Consider the following 6297-nt stretch of genomic DNA (forward strand, 5'->3'; position numbering starts at 1 on the left):
GCTAGACAGGGTACTGGAGTGCTAGCTGCTGGGAGGGGGCCTTCCCAATCTGCTTGGGGAGGCAGATGTGCAAGCAAGCACTGCCACCAGGCAGAGGGTGAGAGGGCTAGGCTGGCAAGGAGGAGACCTTTTTGATCCCTGGGTGACTGCCAGGTCACACTCACCCTGCTGCTGGGGGACCTGCCATCCACCCTGGCAGCCCATGTCCAAGATGTCCCCCCAGTGCCCCTGCCCCACCCAGCTTGGCCCAAAACATTCCCTGTGATGAATCAAGAGGAAGGAATGCTCCCAGCCTCAGGTCAGGGGCAGTGGCAGCAGCCCAGATCTTCCCAGGGACAAGGAAGGCAGCTGTGGGCTGGGGTGCCAGGCATGCCTAAGCCCCCTCCCCGTGCCTAGCCACCTCTCATGCTGAGCCAGGAGCAACACAGAGGGCTCTGCCTGCTGCCAATCACCACTAGACCTGGCCACCCAGAACTAAAAATACCCTAGAGCCCAAGGGCTGGCACCAGGCTGCACCCAGAGAATGAATGGATGTTGCCCGGAAGTTCCTTAGCTTGCCAGACTGTGGGCAGAGACTGAGGCTTAGGGAAAAGGAGGTGGGGAAGCCCCTCTCCTTGGGAAGTGAGGGGCTGTGCTCCTAGCCCTACTTCACGACTTCCTGGCACTGGGATTTTCTCATTGCGTTGCCATCTCTTTGTCCTAAAATGAATTGCTGAGGTCAAGTGGGATAGTTTGATTTCATCTCCATCAGCTTTGGTTCCATTGAGCCTACTCCCACCCTCCTTTTGTCAGACTATACTCACACAGCCTCAGCCCAGGGCCAGCCTCTGCCACACTCCTTCTATACAGGTCCATGTCCACCTTGACTCCAAGGACCCCAAGGCCTTCTTATTTATCTCAAAGCCAGATTCTATCACCGAGCTTGGCACAGAGCATGTGCTCAATAAGTGCTTGCAAATTTGAGTAAGTGGGCCTAGTGCGTGCCAGTGGAATTTGCAGAGAGGTGGGAGAGGCTGATCCACAGTGAACCAGCAAACCAAGCAGTGTCTTCTTCACCACAATAGCTGGCAAGGGTCAAAAACCCCTTGGACAGTATTTTCATCACCCTCTCCCTTTTTACAGATGAACACAGAGGGGTTAAGTGGCTTGGCCAAAGTCACACGGCTGTTATCTGCAGAGGGTAGCAGGTGGTAACAGAGTGGAAGCACAGGGCTGTGAGCCTACAGAGTCTGAGGAGTGATAGCTTCATGGGGAGAAGTGCCTTGAAAGGTGGATCCGAGTCACTGAGTAGGGAGATAGAGAAATAGGTGGTCAGGCGTATTACTTTAAATGTATTGGAAGCCATGGAGCACTGTCCAGGTGTCAGGAGTTATCACAGCTCCCCAAGTCCTTCAGCCTGGCCCTAGAGCAGCAATTCTCAACCTATGGGCCACAACCCCTTTGTAACAATGAAAATACTTCCTGCATATCAGATATTTACATTACGATTCATAATTATAAGCAAAATTACAGTTATGAAGTAGCAATGAAAATAATTTTATGGTTGGGAGTCACCACAACATGAAGAACTGTATTAAAAGGTCATGGCATTAGGAGGCATTAGGAAGGTTGAGAACCACTGCCCTAGAGACTTGGGGATATAAACATCGTTATTTACTTGCCCCTGCCAGGGAGAGGAGCTAAGATGATCTCTTCTCTGACTACCTCCCTCCCCGCCTAAAGTAGGGACTGTACTTTCCTCCAAAGTGGGAAAGCCAGAACCTCCTGAAGAAACTCGTGGCCTCCAAGCATGTTGCCCCAGGGTGGTGAATCTGGGGTGACCTTGTAGAGCTTCCTGCTGGGCAAACTCCTTCCTTCTCAGCAGCCTTCAAGACTTCCTTTGAGACTCAATATGGAGGAAATTGGGCAGCTTGAGTACTAGGTCTGACTCTAAACTGTGTGGCCTTTACCTGGTCATTTCACTGAGCCCAATACTGCTCCCCACCCCCATCCATTCATCCTGCCTTTGCATTCTGCCCCTCTGACATCCAGTGCCTCATGCCTGAGCTATGTCAACAGCCCTCAAAATGCTCTGCTTTCTTTCTTGCATCTTGCTTTCCGAAACTTCAGTAGACCTTGGACAGATTGATTCTCCTAAAGTGTTGTCATGCCCTAGTACAAGAATCTTCAATGGCTCACTATTGCCCACAGGATATGAAGAATCCATCATTACTTTTCCTGTTGCCCCTGCTCAGAACTCCTTTTCTCTTTTGACTCCTTTTTCCATATTCTACCTATCTTTCAGGCCTAACTCAGATTCCAACTCCCCTATGAAAACTTGCATGAATGCTTTCAAAGAAAAAGGTGCTAGAAGAGTCACGGAGCTGAACCACACACAGTGTCTGCCCTCAAAGAGTTCATTTCCTGTTGGGAGAGATGACTGAAAGACACAACTGTGTGGGGAAGTAGACTGTGATAACAAAAGGCAGGACAAATGGGGAAGAGCAAACAAGGCCAAGTATAGGCTTTTCCTTTGCTCAGAGGGGATGGGAGCTAAGGGGATTTTGAGCGGTCATGGGAGTGGGGGAGTGAGGAGGGTGGATTTAGGAAGGCTGGAGAGGCAGGCCAAGGAGATGGTTCCTGAGGAGAAGGGAGAGATGAGCTGGCTTCAGTACAGGGAGGAAATTTGGGAGAAAAGCAGAGCTAGGTCCATAGAAAGTTTAGGAGTTGGGCGGCACCTGTGGCTCAAAGGAGTAGGGGACTGGTCCCATATACCAGAGGTGGTGGGTTCAAATCCAGCCCCAACCCCCCCCCAAAAAAAAACCCTGCAAAAAGAAAGTTTAGGAAGTTTTGCTTTGTGATATGCAATGTCACCCTCTCTCCTATTCCTCTGTGAAAGCCTTCCTAAAATCTCCATTATTCCATCAAATTTGGGGCTAGACAGGCCAACCTCAGCATGTACAGGGCCCAGGGCAAAAGTCAAAGGGGGCCTCATACTATGTGTCTGAGTATTTTAAAGCCATGAATCAAATGAACTCATTGTTAACTAAAACATGGTCTATTCTCCTACCTTGCCAAATATACCTTTGGAAAGACCTGGAAGGTCAGGATCACACTCCGAATGTCCCACTTCTTGAAGTTTTGTGTTATATGTAATTACAGAAATGTCTATCCCTGTTCCCTGTCCCACTGTGGTCTGCCATCTCCTCCAGTCCACATAGCAAGGGGCCTTCTGCTACGATAAAAAGGGTGCAACCCCCTAGGCCTTGTGCAGACTTCCCACAAATAGCCACCCTATAGCTGCCCATGGCTGGACACAGGCTCTGGAGGCATAGGCTGCACTCTGAGGAAGGGCTGGAGGCAGGCTTGGGCCTCCTGGGAAGGAATTCCAAGAGCAGGGGTTGGAAATGGAATGGGGCTCTGGGGGGTCTGAGGCTTCTCTCCCCCTCAGACTCCTCTCTTGGTCCTACAAATTCTGTACAGTGGGGTGATGGATGTGATTAGACATTGGTGCCCCTGGAGCATGGCCAGAGCAAGATCCTTTGCCAGATCCAAGGACCACATGAAAGTGGGATTGTGTGTATGTGGGGTGCTGGGGGCAGGAGGGTGTGACCTGAAGGTGGAAAGGCAGCCCTGGGGGAGAGTGAGGACAGTGCTGACTCACCTGACTTCCTTAGGGGCACACACAGCTCTGGGGGCTGAAGGAGGAGGGAGGAGGCCTGGGGAGTGGGAATTTGGGGGAGAGGAGGGAGAGAAACCACAGAGGCCATTGATCTGGGCTCCAGCTAAAGAAGCTGTCAGGAAGAAAGGGTTTAAGGGGAGCGGGTCAGGAGAAAGCCAGAGCCCAGATAGTGCTCCATGGCCACTCACCCAGGGCCAGCTGGGCCCTGCCCCGCATCGTCAACATCTTGGCAGGGAGGAGGGCCCACTGTAGCTGGGGCTTGGTTACAGGTCAGTTGTAGGGTTCTTTGCCTTTCCTGGTGCTGTACTCCCCCAGAGCTGCTATTTAACTCTTCATAGTCACACGTTTTCTGGAGATGGGAGCAGGGCTGGAGTTGGGGATGGGAAATTTAATAAGCTGTAAGCTGCTAGGAGGTAGAATGGGACTTAGACTCCCCCAGTCCCATCTATTCCCAGAGTCCTGAGTCCCCAGAGATGTTTGACTGATAGCAATAGCTCAACACTCATTTCTTCCCAGAGCACTTTTCCTTCCCCCTCAGGAGGACATGTGCTCTCCCTCATTCCCCTCACCTCCCAGGTCTCATACTTGACATTTCCTTGCCTGAGGAAGGTTGTTGCCCTGTCATCCCCCTCCTTGTCCTCCCTGGCGTCACTTCTTCTCTCCCCCTCAGACTCCTTCCCAGTCCCCCTTCCTTCCTCTCCCTGCTTACCACACAGCCTCTCTAAACTTCCCCCAACTCCTCTCTAATTCCCTGAAGAATACCCTCTATCCTTCCTCTTCCCCCCAACGCCTCCTGCAAGCTCCAGTTTCCCTGTCTCCGCAGCTGGACACAGGCGCAGTGCTGGGATGGCTTCTACTCAGGTAAATTAAAGTCATAAGGTCCGGGGGAAATGACACGGAGTGAAGACTCAGTGCCCACGGGTCCCTTCAGGATCTCACAGGAGTCTGTACCGACCTTCTCACCTGCCAATAATTGAACCCCTTTTTCCTCAAGCAACACCAGACAAGTTAAATTAAAAGACATTTCCTGCTCCATGCTGTCTTCCTGGGTCCTTTAAAAGTACAGATACAGTAACTGCATCACCTGTCCCAGTTTCTCATGGCCCATGAGGTCAGCCAGCCTTTGGGCTAGTCTGGGAACTTCACAGCCTGTGCAGCATCTTCCCCTACCCAGAGTCTTGCTTGTTTTCATCCCCTTTGGGAAAATAATTGGCTATTTGGGGCTATAGACGAATGGAAGGCTAAGTGTTAGGAGCCACTCCCAGCCCCAGATCTGTGAATGATCTCTAGCTGTGAATGATCTCTAGCTGTGAATGATCATCTGTGAATGATCTCGAGGTATTCAGTGGGAATATTCGTTCAGAAACAGTTATTGGTTACAGAGAGGCACACATGACCTTAGCATGGATATTTTCAGTTTTTCATCCTCTTGCATTTGAGTTTATTGATGTAGATATTTGCAAACATTAAAAATATTCTTTATGAGAAATTGGTTTTATCTCCCCAGGAAGAGAGTATGATCATTCAAGGCAGGGATTGACACATTCTGAAGGGTTAGTTTTCTTTTCTTTCTTTTTTTTTTGAGACAGAGTTTCACTTTGTCACCCTTGGTAGAGTGCTGTGGCGTTCTTGGCACAGGTTTCTGAGTTTTCACAGGTTTCACAGAAACCTCAAACTCTTGAGCTTAAGCGATTCTCTTGCCTCAGTCTCCCGCTGGGAACAACTGGGACTACAGGCGCCCGCCACAATGCCTGGCTGTTTTTTTTTGTTGTAGTTGTCATTGTTGTTTAGCAGGCTCTGGCTGGGTTTGAACCTGCCCACTCTGATGTATGTGGCTGGCGCCCTAACCACTGAGCTACAGGCGCTGAGCCAATGCCCGGCTATTTTTAGAGATGAGGTCTTGCTCTGGCTCAGGCTGGTCTTGAACCTAAGAGCTCAGGCAATCTACCTGCCTCGGCCTCCCAGAATGCTAGGATTATAGACCTGAGCCACCACGCCCAGCCCCTAAAGGGTTAATTTTCCAGTTCATGTTCCTCCAGGAACCAGGAGGGGGCAGCGTGGAGAACTGACCTGGCTTGTGGGCAGGGGACCAGCCAGAACGGAGGTCAAGTGAGATCCTTGGATAAACAGAAGCTCAACCACTAAAAGATCAGAGTCAGAGAGCTGGGCATCAAAAAGTAATCAAAGACCAAGCCGCAAGTTGGCTCAAGGGTGAAGGGGAAAGAGATGAGCTCCACCAGGAGCCCTACCCTGACACCAACAGACAGCACAGGAGGCAGGCAATTGCCCCTTCTGGGAGGAGGGTTAGTTTTCTTTTTTTTTTTTTTTTTTTAACAGGAGGATACAAAACTGAAGATATCCATGCTAAGGTCATGTGTGCCTCTCTGTAACCAATAACTCTGTTTCTGAACTAATATTCCCACTGAATGCCTCAATTAATTCTAGAGATCATTCACAAATGATCTAGTGGTCCTGGATCAGCACCATCAGCATGGCCTGGGAATGTGTTAGAAATGCCAATCTCAGGCCTCACCCCACTGAATCAGAAACCCCAGGGATGGGGCCCAGGGTCTGTAGCTTCAACAAGCTCTTCAGGTAATTCTAATGCCTGTTATCATTTGAGAATCACTTCACTA

This window comes from Nycticebus coucang, chromosome 3 (assembly GCF_027406575.1).
Source record: "Nycticebus coucang isolate mNycCou1 chromosome 3, mNycCou1.pri, whole genome shotgun sequence".
NCBI lineage: Eukaryota > Metazoa > Chordata > Mammalia > Primates > Lorisidae > Nycticebus > Nycticebus coucang.